Genomic DNA, 13,795 nt, shown 5'->3' with positions numbered 1-13,795 from the left:
CAATAGAGGTTATCTGGTCTAATGATGTCACTTTATAGATGAAAAATCTGAAGCCCACACAAGTAAAGGTGACTCTACTATCTGGACTTGGCAGTGTTTCATTTGAAGAGACAGTTTTTATACTGTCTGCTTCAAACAATAATGGGTTGTTGGAAAAGAATCATGGATTGATCTTGAAAATTTGTCTGCTCTAAATCTAAGCTTGCTTCTTAAATTGGCACATCTTTAATAAAATATAAACTTCATGTCTTATATTTTGCCATTTCGTTACCTTACTGAACCACGAAAATAACAAGTATTGAATAAAGCCAGAGTAGGAAGAAGAATCTATTACTGATTTATTTCGAATTTGAGAAAATAATTGCATATGTTCATGTCACTTAGAGTTTAGAAGATCAGATTGATATATTCAACAAAAAATTATTGTGTCTATTGTATGTTTAGATTTATTTCTATTTTTTAAGATTTATTTTTTCATTTTAGGAAAACTGTATTTTGAGTATAGGAAATGCCAGAAAATATCTACTTAATTTTGCTTTGTGTCAGTTTCTTTTATTCCTGTTCTTCTCTGAATTTTCCATATTCATTATTTGTTATTTATTGCAGTGGTTTTCCATTACTTTTGCGTAGCCATTCCCTAATCAATATGTTGTTTCTGATTTTGTGATTATTATAATTTATGCTATTTTGTTTTCTTACACTTTAAGCAAAATGTTTATTTCCCAAGCTAAAATACTTGATTAGCAAGATATCAATTTTTAAATTTCCAATATTAATATAGAAATAAAATATTTAATGATAATATAGAATCAGACAAACTACATTCAGCTCAAGGGCCAAATTTACCACCTTTAAATACAATAAAACTGTATTTTAAAATGCAAAAATTATTATCACCTTTCTGTGCTGTAATAGAGAAATAAACTATGGGACAAATGAGACTTAGTTTTTCTGATTCCTACCATAGATTATATTCAGACAGGCCTTAGGTATTAAAAATAACTAATTTTTTAAAAATGGCTAGCACACGTGTATAGTGTTTTGAGTTTTGCAGAATGTTTTACATGTGTTTTCTGATATAATGCTGGCAGTTGTGTATCCTCATTTTACAAATGAAGAAACTAAACTGAAAAAATTAAATGGGTTATTCAGTGTCTGAGGTGGAATTTGGATTCAGGTTTTATTGATCAAAGTTTATTTCATTTTCTACTATGTAGTAGTTAGCAAGTAATCACCTTATTACCTCTTAATTAGTAAGATAAAATTTTTGCAAATTCATTCCTTATTTCCTTTGAGAAAGAAAATAGAAATTTTGAATTGGATAGGCACTGAGAAATTTGCTTCATATGCTGGCATTTTAAAATATTCTAGATATGGCAGAAATTACATTTAGCTATTTATAACCTTGGATAAAAAAATATTTAGAAAATTACCTTTAAAAAAAAACAACAAATCTGTGATTTTCATTGATGTAAGGAACTAATGATGAGGAAACCAACTCTACCAGTTTGGATTGATACCTGACTTGCCAAACTTTAGAGCGTCTCCTGGCTTGTTTAGAAGTTGTGACTTGCCCAGTATCAAATGTTGGCAATATATATCAGAAGAATCCAGAATCTCTGACTCTGAGGCCCCCTCTTTATTTACTATGTCATGAAAGAGTTTTTAACAAAATTTAAAAAAAAAAAAAGTTTTGAGTTCCAAATTCTCTCTCTCCAGCCCCTTCATCTATTGAGAAGGCAAGCAATATGCTGTCAGTTATTCATGTCTTTCCTCATTTTTAATCAGCTATTTGTAGAAATTCTGTTTGTTTATATAGAGAGTCTCCTGCCTTTTAAAAAAAAAAATCAAGTGTTTTAGGACTTATGATAAATGATGTTAACAGTAGTTTCTTCATTTGTCAGATTGGAATTTATCCAAGAATATTTATTAGTCACCAAAAGACACCTATTAAGACTTATCTGAATTGCCAAATAAACTTATAGGCATCCTCTTATTTAACTTTTTTTTTTTTTTTATTGCTGGTAATGGATCTGCTAAAGAGTGTAATATTGTTATTTTTACAATTATTTAACTGTAAGAATTTGAGTCTTTGTTAATGGCTATATATTTTTTTCTTTTCTCAAGTAGTCTATCTTTCTAGGAACTCTACTGATGTTTGATATCTTTTTGATGTAGCAGCAGCTTAGCCAACATTGGAAAAATACTTGAGAAAGGAAGTGAAGTTTATATCCTATTCTTATTTGATTGATGCCTGCTTTTATTTTATGTGTAGATATGCCATTAGGATATGAGCCCTTGAACACATTGATTTTGCTGTTTGTTTATCTAATTCAAAGCATCCTGAGTTGTATAACATGTAGATATGACATTCACACAGGCTGTTTTCATCAGCTATCACCTGAAGAGACCTTTGTAAATGGAGGTTAGTGTCAGATTACCCATATATCCTCCTCATAGCTTTTACTACACAATGATGGGAATAGACAAATGAAAGGGTTATGTGAGCATTTGTTTGCTGCCTACTTTTCACTAGCTTTCATTAATCTTTGAAATACTTGCTTCCATTTATTAAATAGTTGTTACCTAGAATGTTTATAGGCAAGGGAGTAGCAAAGTTGAATGGATTAAAGAGCACATAGAATTTATCCCTTTCTTAATAAATGTTTTCTTGTAGGTCTTTTTTGTAAAAAGAAAGGGGAAGATTTGTGAATGACTGAAAAGTTCTATTTAGCCTTCCTTCCCCATCACACATGGAGCTTATCAAGTATCTTTGTGCCAGGGAAAAGATTTCATAGACTATTGAACAGGGTTGTGGGGTGGTATGGTGGTAAGTGGGCTTGGCAGGAATGAACAAAAAGGTTTGGAAGAAACTTAATAGCCTATTGTCCTTTTAAGCAAAGGGAAGCTGAGATAATGAGATTTAGTTGGATAGGACTTATTGAATAAAGATTTACTAGTTTTCAGATTCCTTCCTTCCTTCCTTCCAGCTTTAAATAGTTTGCTACTCTTAATTTAGTCCTTTGGCTACCTAGAGAAGGATATAGTATGTTGTGCTTAGAGAGTCTCTGCTACTTTGTTAGGGAGGGTTATGTAGCTAAAAACAATTTTCTGTTTTTTGATTGTTTTTTTTTGTTGTTGTTGTTGTTGTTGTTTTGGTAAAATGTGTTTAATGAAATAGGTAAGTTTAAAATTATTGTCTTCAAAACTGTATTTGGGGGAAAAAAAGAAATTTGTGCTTATTCCTAAAAATAGGTCTTGAAATAGGGCTGAAATGTATAGCTATCAGTTTGGGGAATAATAAATCTGGCAAATTATTTGCATTTAATAGTTAATGAGAATATTTTAGGGGTGTTAGAATTAATCTAACCTCTTTTAATGGTTAAAGATACATTGACTCAGGGAGTGAGTAATTTTTCCTGTGTCATAAAGCTAATATGAGGCAATCTGGAGTTAGAATCCAGAACTAAATTATTCCTAGCCCTTTATTTTTTCTTGTCTACTATAATTCCTAGCTAGGTATGCTGTACTTTTTAAGTGCCTCTTTTCCTTCCCCTCTCCTCACACTCTAATTTTAATAAAGGTGAATTTTAACTGAAGATGAATAATGGCAGAAACTTCAGATTAATGCTATGTAGGCTAAGTTCACTTTGTTTAATCCTTTCTCTAGGCCATCCTTTAAGACTGAGTTGCTCTCAGAATGCACCAACCTGAACGGTTAAAAGGGAATTTCCTTACCAGAGTTCTATAAAACAGTGAAATCATAGCTCCAATTCTGATCATTAAGGAAATAAAACCTTTTTTCTCAATATAATTTGATTATGGAATATATAATTTGTCTCGGACTCAAGTATGTGTAATGCTAAGTGGTTTAGTGCGCATATAGATTTTCAGGTTTCTCTGTTGTAGAAGAGAAGTTTAGTTTTTCTATTATGAAATATGCCTTTATTTCATTACCATTTACCATCTTAGGGAAATAAATTTAATGTCAAGAAACACAAAATAAATAAGTAAAAAGCTATATTTGAGAAACTTAACAGTCAACATTTATTTTTCATAAAATGTTTAATAAACATTTACCATAAAAATCATTCTTAATAAGCATTAACAGAAATATAATTTAAATACAATTTCATAAAATATAAAATCCACAAATATTACAGCAAATTATTATCTATACTGTATTTAACTATCTTTTGAAAAACTTAAAACAAGTTGAAAATTGGATGACATATGTTTTTGTTAATTATATTATTTATTAAAAGTTTTTGCTTTCTTGTAGTAATCAATGCATAGCTACAGCTGGTTGAAGGGGACCAAATCCATTGAATAGGTGATTTGGTTCCATTTTACCAGCTTTAGCAAAGCATTGTCATGCTTTAGAGCTGTTTGATTTGAAAATTATGGGTTTTTTTTTTTGTTGTTGTTGTTGTTGGTAATCTTTATAATCTTGTACTCCTGTAAGATTTAGTAATTAACGAGATAGATGTGTACTTTAGTTGAAAGACTTCTGTTTTTAAAATGACTGTTGTTTGAATGAATACTTTTTGTTCAGGAGAAAAATAGAAATTGGGGGGGGGGGATTGTTACACTGTTGCTATTACTGAATCCATCTTTTGAACAACTTAATTATTTTGAAAATAACTTCATTTATAATAACACCTTATCCTTAATTTAAATCTTTAGGCAGTAGAATAGGTTGCTTAAGCAATAAAAATTGATGTCTGCATATTTGAAATTGGGATAAGTACTGTTCTTGATTTCAACAGATCACACCTTTACTATCACCACTGCTTTTTTTAGTCTTAAATTGTTGACTAGTAACAATTTGCTGAAAAGGGGTGGGGAAGAAGGAGGGTGGCTTGAAGAAGTACCTCTGCCCTTTATAAATAGATCATACATATGTTTAAAAGTATTGCTTAAGCATATGTGGGTGAAAGGAACTGCCATATAATCCAGTGTATTTTTCATTTGATTTCACTTAATATAATATTGCTAACCTTACACAGACAGCTAGCTAATCTTAAAAATAATCATTTAATTCTCTTAAATTAATTATATTGTTATTTTGGTACAGATACACTAATTTTGAATGCAAGTTATTTAATCCCATCTGATAAGCAAAATGAAGTTTTGGTTAAAAGTAATTTTTCACCAAAAATCTCTGCTACCTTATTTGATGTAGAGGTAATCCTGGATTTTTTCAAGGCAAGGTGTGTGGAATAGATCTTGGCAGATCCTACCATGCTGGTGAGATCTAATTAAGGCATAGAATACAGGTCTAGTTTTGAACTCTGTAATTTGACAACCAGCTAACTAATTTTGGAGAGACTTCACACTAGGTTGACAATCAAGAGACTGTGATTAGTTTTGATGGAGAGAATACCCTGACCAAAGAAATCTCAGTATTACAGAAATATTGTCTTAAAATATAAAGCTATATTCATTTGAACAAGTAGAATTTCACTACTTCATGTTAGCATAGTGGTGACAATTTAGAAATTTTCTAACGTGGTTTTCATTTGGATTTGATTTGGCATGGGGTAGAATATCAAAATTTGTCTTCTGAAATATTACTATTTGAATTTGAAGACTCAAAAAAAAAAAAAAAGGCTAAAAGAGGGCCTTAGTTTAGAGAAATCATACAGCACTTCAGCAAAAGTTTTTGTTGTTTCTCTTTTGTCTGACCAGAGGGAGTTAAGAAACAAAGGGAGGAGAGGTCAACATTAGTTCAGACTACTTTTGTCAAGTAGACTCTGCATCTGTTGGTAGCTAAGTATAATGTTGCTGAAGATATTTATGTAAATATATTCTTTACACCCTGTATTCTGATAGAAACATAGCAAGTGTCAGGTTGCCTGGACTTAACCACTGATGATAACTTTAAAATGGGATTCTATTTTTATCAGTTATATGGGAACTAATTAGCAGATCCAGCTGCTCAAGTGTGCTTTTGGATGTCAGTCAGTTCAGTTTCATATACTGGCCATATCGGGGCAAAAAGAGGCCATGGAAAAAAAAAGAAACACAGAGTACGGCATTTGATAATGTCAGCATCTGTTATCCCTGTCAGGGAGACAGTTGAAATGTTTGAGTTACAACAGTGTCAGCAGATGCCCAGAGTTTAATGTGTACTCAGTTAAAAATGAACAGCTGATCTAAGTGATAGATGTGACATTTTAGGATGACTGAATATATTCTTAGATATGTTAAATTGAGCTGGTATGCAATAGTATCAATATGTATAATTCTACCTTTTGTAATTGATAAGCTGTTATTTTGTTTCAAAATATCATGATCTTAATATGAAATAAAAAATAATGGCCATTGGTATGGTTCCAGTAATTTTTAAAAAATTACATTTTAGAACATATAAAATAATTTATCTGTAAGGTAATCATTGAAAAATTTAAGGAGATAAGTGTGACAAAGTAATAATATTGAGTAATGCTGGGGAAATCACCAATCATTGTTGAGGTGGTAAAGGTTAGCAGTTATCAAGTAACATAAAATTCTTTAAAAATTGGAATTAAGAAGTGAATATTAGCCTGTCTAATCTGAGGGATCTGAGGGGAAAAAATGATCTAGGAAATATTTTTGAAATGTTAGTTTGGATATTTCTTCTGTACATATCATTACCCTCAGTCAGTCTGAAAAGATTTGTAATACCACAAGATCAGTTTCTTTTCTCTGAAGATTACAATTGTAATTTATGATTTCGCTATTGATTACTTGACCAATTATATTAATGGGTAGAAAGAAAATAAACTATGATAATTTTTATTTCGATTTCCATCTGGTTAACATAACCGAAACAAAATCCCACATCTCAGGTAAACTTTTCCAAGCTGTCCAAGATGAAGTAGTATCACTTGGATAACTGATACTTATTTAAGGGATGTCCAGAAAACATAAACTGAATTGAAATTAAATGAATGTATTTGTCTCTGAATTTTCTGTGCCTTTGTCGTGCATTAATTTTCTAACTTTATTAGTGCTTATTTTTGTTCTTTGTCTTATTGTTCCCCCCTACAGTGCATATGCATAATAACTGATGGTTTTAATACTAATTCTTTGTAGATTTTTTATATTTGTAGTTTTCTACAAATAATAGGTCTTTAGCACTTATAACAAATTGAATTATAATAGTATACCTTGCAAATAGGGAAATAATTTAGTATCTAAGAGTTTGATGACTCATAATTAATCCAGTTTGGCTTAGATATAATTTATTGATGTAAAACAAAGCTCAGAGAAACATAGTGAAATTACTCCCCCAAAATCTAGCAATTATATCCTAGAAATCATTGGATTATAATTTTCTGTGTTTAAATCTAACATTTCAGATTATTCCATCGAGAGACTCAGTAAAAATTTTAAAGTGTGGATTTGGTTAATTATCTAATAAACTTAAAAGGCAACAAGGCCAAAAGTTTTTTGTTTGTTTGTTTTAAGGGGGGGCAGAGATTGGGAGGATAAAGGGTCATTGTTAAATCTTCGATCTTTTAGAATTGAAGCTTTAGCTGTAGTCACAGCTTAAAAAAAAAAAAGCCTTTTATTTTAAAGTTTTCCCAAATGTCTATAGGTCAATTTCAGCAGCTATTTTTATTTCAAGCATTTTGCTAAAAATTTTGAATAAGTAAACCTTTCTTTTGTATGCTAGAATTTGACCAAAAAATCAAAAAAATTTATTATGACATACCTAAATTAAAATGTAATAATTGAATCAAAACATTATTAGTAGATACCAGATTTAAAAGTAAGACATTTTTTTCTTTTTGTGCTAAGATGACTTTCTCTTTTTTTTTTTTTGTTCTCAAGTTTTAGTCACCTGAATCACTGAATCTTTTTTTGTTTTAAAAAAGTATTTAAATTGAGAAAGCATGCTTTAAAATGGAAGAAAGTGAACCAAAATATTCATACTTTTCTTTACCTTTTTCTTAAAAGAAATCTTTCTTCCTTCACATAAATACAAACTGTTTTTGGAATGGCATATTTTGTTTCATATTTTATTGTGGCAGTTTTCAAAACAAAGTCCTCTTTCTTGCCAGCTTAATTTGCCACATGAAGGTCATTCCAAAAGAAATGTTGCTTCTTCCCGTCTTCCCTCTTGGTGATTTATTACCTACCAAAAATACATACTTCTTTACATTCCATAGCATTATATGTTCATATGGGTACATAAAGAAGTATGTACTCTGAGTAGGTCTAGGTGATTGTCAGATAAATATGAAATGTTTCATTTTCCTTATTCCTTTATCATTAGAATAACAATTAATTTGCTCATTATTTACACAAATGGTATAATTATTTGCACAGATTACTTTTTCACAAGAATTGAACTTTATAGAGTTATTTACCTGCAGATTTGGCATTAAGGCTTACTACACTTCATTGTCCTTGCTGGACATAGTCATTCCAGACTCTGTTGCTCTTCTTCCTGGTTTGGCCACCTTTGTATGATTCATTGACCTGATGAAGTTTTGCAGAGTGTATTTCTGTAATTGGAAAGGTTTCATCTTGGTCTTCTCAGCAGAATTCTTTCGTGACTTGTTTGTGCTTCTGAGTTCTAAAAGTACGTAGTCCAGTGGAAAATAGTTTTTCATAAACTACATCCTAATAAAAATTTCCTGCTTTTATTCAATTAATACTTTTCTTCTAATGTAGATTGTATGATTTTAAGTATTAAAATCTGTCTAAAGTGTCTTACAGACACATTTTCAAAAGAATGGCTATGTTTAAAGAAAAAAGAAATAGTTATTATTATAAGATTTTAGCTACCAATAGACTACAGGTCAAAAGTAGTAAATAATGCTTATTTGAAATGCTTTAATTTTTCTTATTGTCATTATTAGTCACTAAATTTATTTATTCAAAGTTTCATGCCATTTTCTAGGATAATTAAAAATTAATAATTAGATATAAAATATTTATCTAGTTGCTATCAGTTTAAAGTTTCCCTTTTTTAAAACCTCTTTGATGAACATGATAGAGCAGAACAGTAAACTAAGTATATGGGTAAGGCCCAACTTAAACAAACTAAAAGGTTTTAGGATAGGACCAGCCCAGTTTTATCATCTGCATTTGTTAGACATGAAAATAAGTTATAGTAAGAGGGGACTTAATTCTTATAATATTGAAGGCGTAATAAAGTATCACAGGAAATTCCATAGTTAAAAGAAGGCCAAGGAAAGTGCATTTCCTGTAGCCTGTGACAAAAAACAAGTGCAGCTGATAGAGAACAAATCAGAATGTAGCTGTAGAAAGTCCAATACTACAAGGAAAAATAGCAATGCAGTATTAGAATTACAACTTTCACATTCTGAATTTAAACTGGATTGTCTTCATGGCTATTCAGTGTTAAGCATTTAAAAAAAAAAAAAAAACACCACCCATATTTCTTAGTGGCCTGAATCATGAAATATTCAATTAATTTTTAAGATAAAATTTCTGAAAATAGAATATAATTTACTGGAGTGACAAAATGATCCACTACACGACCATTACCAAGAATAAACCTTTAATTTTAGTAATTAATAAATGGCAAGAAAGGACTTTTACATTTTAGAGATAACATCTTTCAAAAAAGTTGTCTGTCATGATATGATATTGGGCTGCTTTTTCAAAGCCTCCTTTTTACACTACTAAGGCTTTTTTTTTTCTTGAACTCAAAAATTAAAACTGTGCCCAGATAGTAATTAATCAATAAAAGCAACCATCTAGTAAATTATAGGTAAGCATGCAGAAAGTCAAAGGAATTCTTAAAAGTACAGAATAACATAGGCCTTGTGGTGCTGTTACCTGTAAGCTTAGTATCATGCAGCATTTGCAGTTGGAAGAGAGGTAGTGACCTAGAGAGACAGACCCATCAGCAGCAGCCATCTCATCCTGAGTGTTCGTTCACTCTATTCGCTGATTCAGCTCTTCATTACATATGAGGGGGGAGGTAAGGGGGAAGTGTCGGTGAATACAGTACCTCTCCTTATTAAATAGATAAAATTTAATCTCTCCCACCCCCTTCGTTCCCCCAAAATACTAGTGTCTACAATAAAATGTAATCATCATTGGCTGTCTTTCTTGGAATGTCAAATTACTAATACTGCATAAAAATGAGTACCTTGTGCTTGCTGGACCGAAAGTTAAGGATGCTAGAATGTCCAAGGAAGATGAACCTAACTCATTTCTCAGATGAAGAGCTCCGGAAGAGGAAAAAAAAATGCAGAGGAAATTACTTTATAATTTTCAAAAGGCAATAAAGCATACCTTTCTCCCCTCCCCCCCAAGCAACGGCAAATTATCATCCCCCCTTATTATCCTACCCCCACCATAATGTATTGGATTCTTCTGGCTTCTTAAAAAGTACACTGCATCTTTTCTTGCTTGAGGTTTTGCTTTTGTATTGTTTTTAGTTTCCAAAATTAATGGATAGGCAGATCTGTTTGAAACTACCTTTCCTTCTCCAGAGGTCAAGTCTGCAAGCGAGGTCAGGACTTCCACATAGATACTACAGAGGCTAACCATATTTCCCACTCAGAGTAGTGGAGCTAAACTGTTACAGCTTTATAGGCAGCTAAGCATTTAAAACATGCACTCCCAGGCAAACGGGCTCTCTTGTGCCTCTGTCTTCCCTGACCATATTTAGTCAACCATAGCAAAAAATAGTCTCTCAGCTGTCGATTGTCGATCCAGAAGCTGAGGAAGCTTCTATCTTGCTTTCTGCCTATTGATTGTTCATCCTGCAGTCCCAACACACTACTTTGCCATTTGTCCTGCTATTTTTTTTTAGCACTGCCAAATAAAGCGGTCTCTCATGTTTCCACTTATATTTCCCAGATTTTCACTGAGCTTGCGCTGTTACTAGTAAAGTCTGATGCTGTTGTCACTATACTTAGAAGTATTGCAGAGCAAAAAGGCAAAGGAAAAAGAAACACATCACCTTGACTAGAGTAACAAAGTCTTTAGATATATATGAAACAAGAAATACTCCTTTATTGTCGTAAAATGTTTTACATTCTGACTTTTTTTTGGCAGTGATAAGTATAAGTAACATATTATAAAGCTGTAGTCCTGAGTAATCATAGTTAACTGTTCCTTTATATATTTTTCAATTAATAAGTGTTTTGATTCTATTATATTTGAATAGATAGATAAGCTGGTAATATAATTTGTATAGTGGAAGAGGGAAGGAAGAAGTTGTAAAAGAAAAAAAAAAAGGCGGTCTAGTCATATAAAATCTTTGAAGGCTAATTAAATTAACCTTAATTAAAATATGGATAATTACAATTTGTAAATAGATTTTTATTTATTTTGAGAAAAAATCCCAGGTAATGTTTTTTTCATGAAATAATTATCTAGTGTACATTTACATTGAAATGAAGTATCAAAGTATATACAGAATATATTTTAATATGAATAAATGCATTGTTACATTTAAAATGTTTTCCTTCAGAAAGAGTTAGAAGTATTTTCATGGCTTTTTTTAATTAAAAAAAAAAAATAGAACATTTATTAACATTACAGATTCTTCTACCACAAAAAGCAAATAACCCACAACTTTATGGCATAGAGCCCAATTCTTGACAGCAGTGCTTCTATACTAAATATTATTGGTAGTGTATACAAAATATTTAATCATTTCTCTCTGTCTTCTCACATACCATGCACCCACCCACTCATGATCACCACTACCACTACCACTACCAGGAGAAGGCAGGATACTAACATTAAGTTGAATAGCCCTGGGGGAAAAATCATTTCAGCATGATATTTTAAAAAACAACCCCCAAAACTACAAACCTAGAAAATCAACTATATCTTTCTTTTGTTAATTGATTTTCTCAGAAAAGAGAACCCAGAAAAAAATGACTTTTCTAGGTTTATTTTGGTATAAGACACATTTGCCCTTGAATCTCTGCCTTTGCAGGTTTAGTGCAAATTACAAGGGACCTTAGAGGACATCTGATTTAATCCCCTCATTTTATAGATGAACCCAGAGGTTAAAGGATTTGCCTAGGGTCAAATAGTTATTTTGAGGGGGAGCCAGGACTAGAATTCAGTTTATATTGTTGGAGGCTCATTTAGAAAGTTTGAGGGTTTCTGTAATATTGCATTATCTCCTTGTAGCTTCTGCTATTTGATTGTTTATTTATTCATTTTAAAAACAGAACAAATTACAATATATAACTAAATAAATAAAAATTTTCAGGGTATAGGATTTTCAGATTGTTGAAATGCCACAGTTATGAATCATTTATAAAATCTTTCCTTGCTACTTATATGCTGTCTCTACCACAGTGCCTAGTATAATGATCTATAGAAAGGCATTTAATGAATATTGTTGATAAATTAGAAAGGTGGAGAAAGTAACCACGAACAATATACAAAGAAGTAGGTAACCATGTCCTTTGCGCTTACACTAGTGGTGATGGTGGAGTAAGCAGTACTTGGCTATTTAAGATGATTAGTTTTTCTGGTGAGTTGTTCCCATCCGTGAGTGGAAATTTGGTGTGTAGTTATGTCAATGTCTTTTCCCTCTAGCTATTTTATAGAAGAGGCAGCCTGGGCAGACGTTAGAGATTTTTGTCTGTATGAAACTATAAATACTCCTTTTTTTAATGGAATTGAAAAGGATCACCTTCAGTATAGGATGTAAAAATGAGTTCTGGGCTAGGGAAAAAACCCTGTATCATTAGAGTGGTTGTAGGAAGCAGTGGCAGTTCTGTGATCTATCACCGGTAGATTCTGGCAACAAGAACTTGAGGTTACCATGGTGAAAGGTAAATAGCAGGGTAAGATTATGTGGGTTCTCTGGCAGGCCAGCATTTGGTTGCAGTATACTGTTCAGCAATTTCTTTTTGGAACAAAAATCACATACCTATCAAATAGTTAATATGGACTAGAGATTTTTCAGACTAGATGAAGTTAGAGACAAGTAACTTGTTCATTTACTTTGCTATATTCAAATAAGAACTAATTAGAAAAAGTTTATTGAATACTACAATGTAATTAGCCTGACATGGGAAGTTCAAAGATAAATAAGACAGCTTTTCAGAGTAGTGGGAATAGAAAAGTTCATTTTGCAGGAGAATACCTTTGGCTTTGGGACTGAGAAGGTAACCTTTTATTTGAATGTGAAAGAATGATTGTTATTTTGATAGTCAGAAATTTGAAGCAACATTTCAGATATAGAAACACCTTTACCTAATAATTTATATAGTATAGTGTCTTATAGTTTATAGGATGCATTCCCATTATATATATGTTTTCATTTGATCCTTATGATTCAGGTGAGGAGGAGTCAGGACAAATAATAATATCCTTATTTTTCACATGAGGAAATGGGTTCAAAGAATTTAGATGATTTATCCACACTGCTAGTTCTAGAGTCTAGAAACCTTGCCCTGGTCTCAAATCAGTGAGTTTCCTTACTTTCTTGGCTCTTTTTAGACATAATTTGCTTTGAACCTCTTTTGTGATTTGTATAATATAACATTAATTTGGACTTAACCAATTTAAGAATTTGAGATATTTTAACTGATGACAGCATTTTTCTTTATAGTTAAAATGTAGAATTCAATAAACTAAGGTAACAAATACTGAAGCATAGTTAACCCACCAAGGTAAATAGATACTTAAAGTATTTTAAAAGCTAGTATTATTTGTTTTTTAAAAACCAGTTTGTAGGTATTATAATTAGAATCATTTTTTTAATAGTTAATTGCTATACTTGGACGGGTGTATTTTTCTCCTTTTGGTGATTTGAAGGGTACCACAAGGCCCAGTCTGCTCCATAATT

At 31.5% G+C, this 13,795-nt stretch overlaps 1 protein-coding gene, 1 long non-coding RNA gene and 1 other non-coding gene across 3 annotated transcripts in view; 1 reads left to right on the top strand and 2 right to left on the bottom strand.

The window, feature by feature from the left end:
* Nucleotides 1-13,795, top strand: part of MIB1 (mindbomb E3 ubiquitin protein ligase 1) — a 154,412-nt gene that overhangs the window by 85,469 nt on the left and 55,148 nt on the right. The window lies entirely within an intron of this gene.
* MIR133A (microRNA mir-133a) lies at nt 4,272-4,421 on the bottom strand. Its single transcript, NR_105690.1, has one exon. It is a non-coding gene; the product is annotated as a microRNA mir-133a (primary transcript).
* LOC116420604 lies at nt 7,577-10,534 on the bottom strand. Its single transcript, XR_004230972.1, has 5 exons — nt 10,450-10,534; nt 10,118-10,196; nt 9,802-9,923; nt 8,361-8,732; nt 7,577-8,125 (listed from the first exon to the last, which is right to left on the bottom strand). It is a non-coding gene; the product is annotated as an uncharacterized LOC116420604 (long non-coding RNA).

This window comes from Sarcophilus harrisii, chromosome 1 (assembly GCF_902635505.1).
Source record: "Sarcophilus harrisii chromosome 1, mSarHar1.11, whole genome shotgun sequence".
In the NCBI taxonomy this organism is placed as follows: Eukaryota; Metazoa; Chordata; class Mammalia; order Dasyuromorphia; family Dasyuridae; genus Sarcophilus; species Sarcophilus harrisii.
This window is presented reverse-complemented; position numbering and strand designations above follow the sequence as displayed.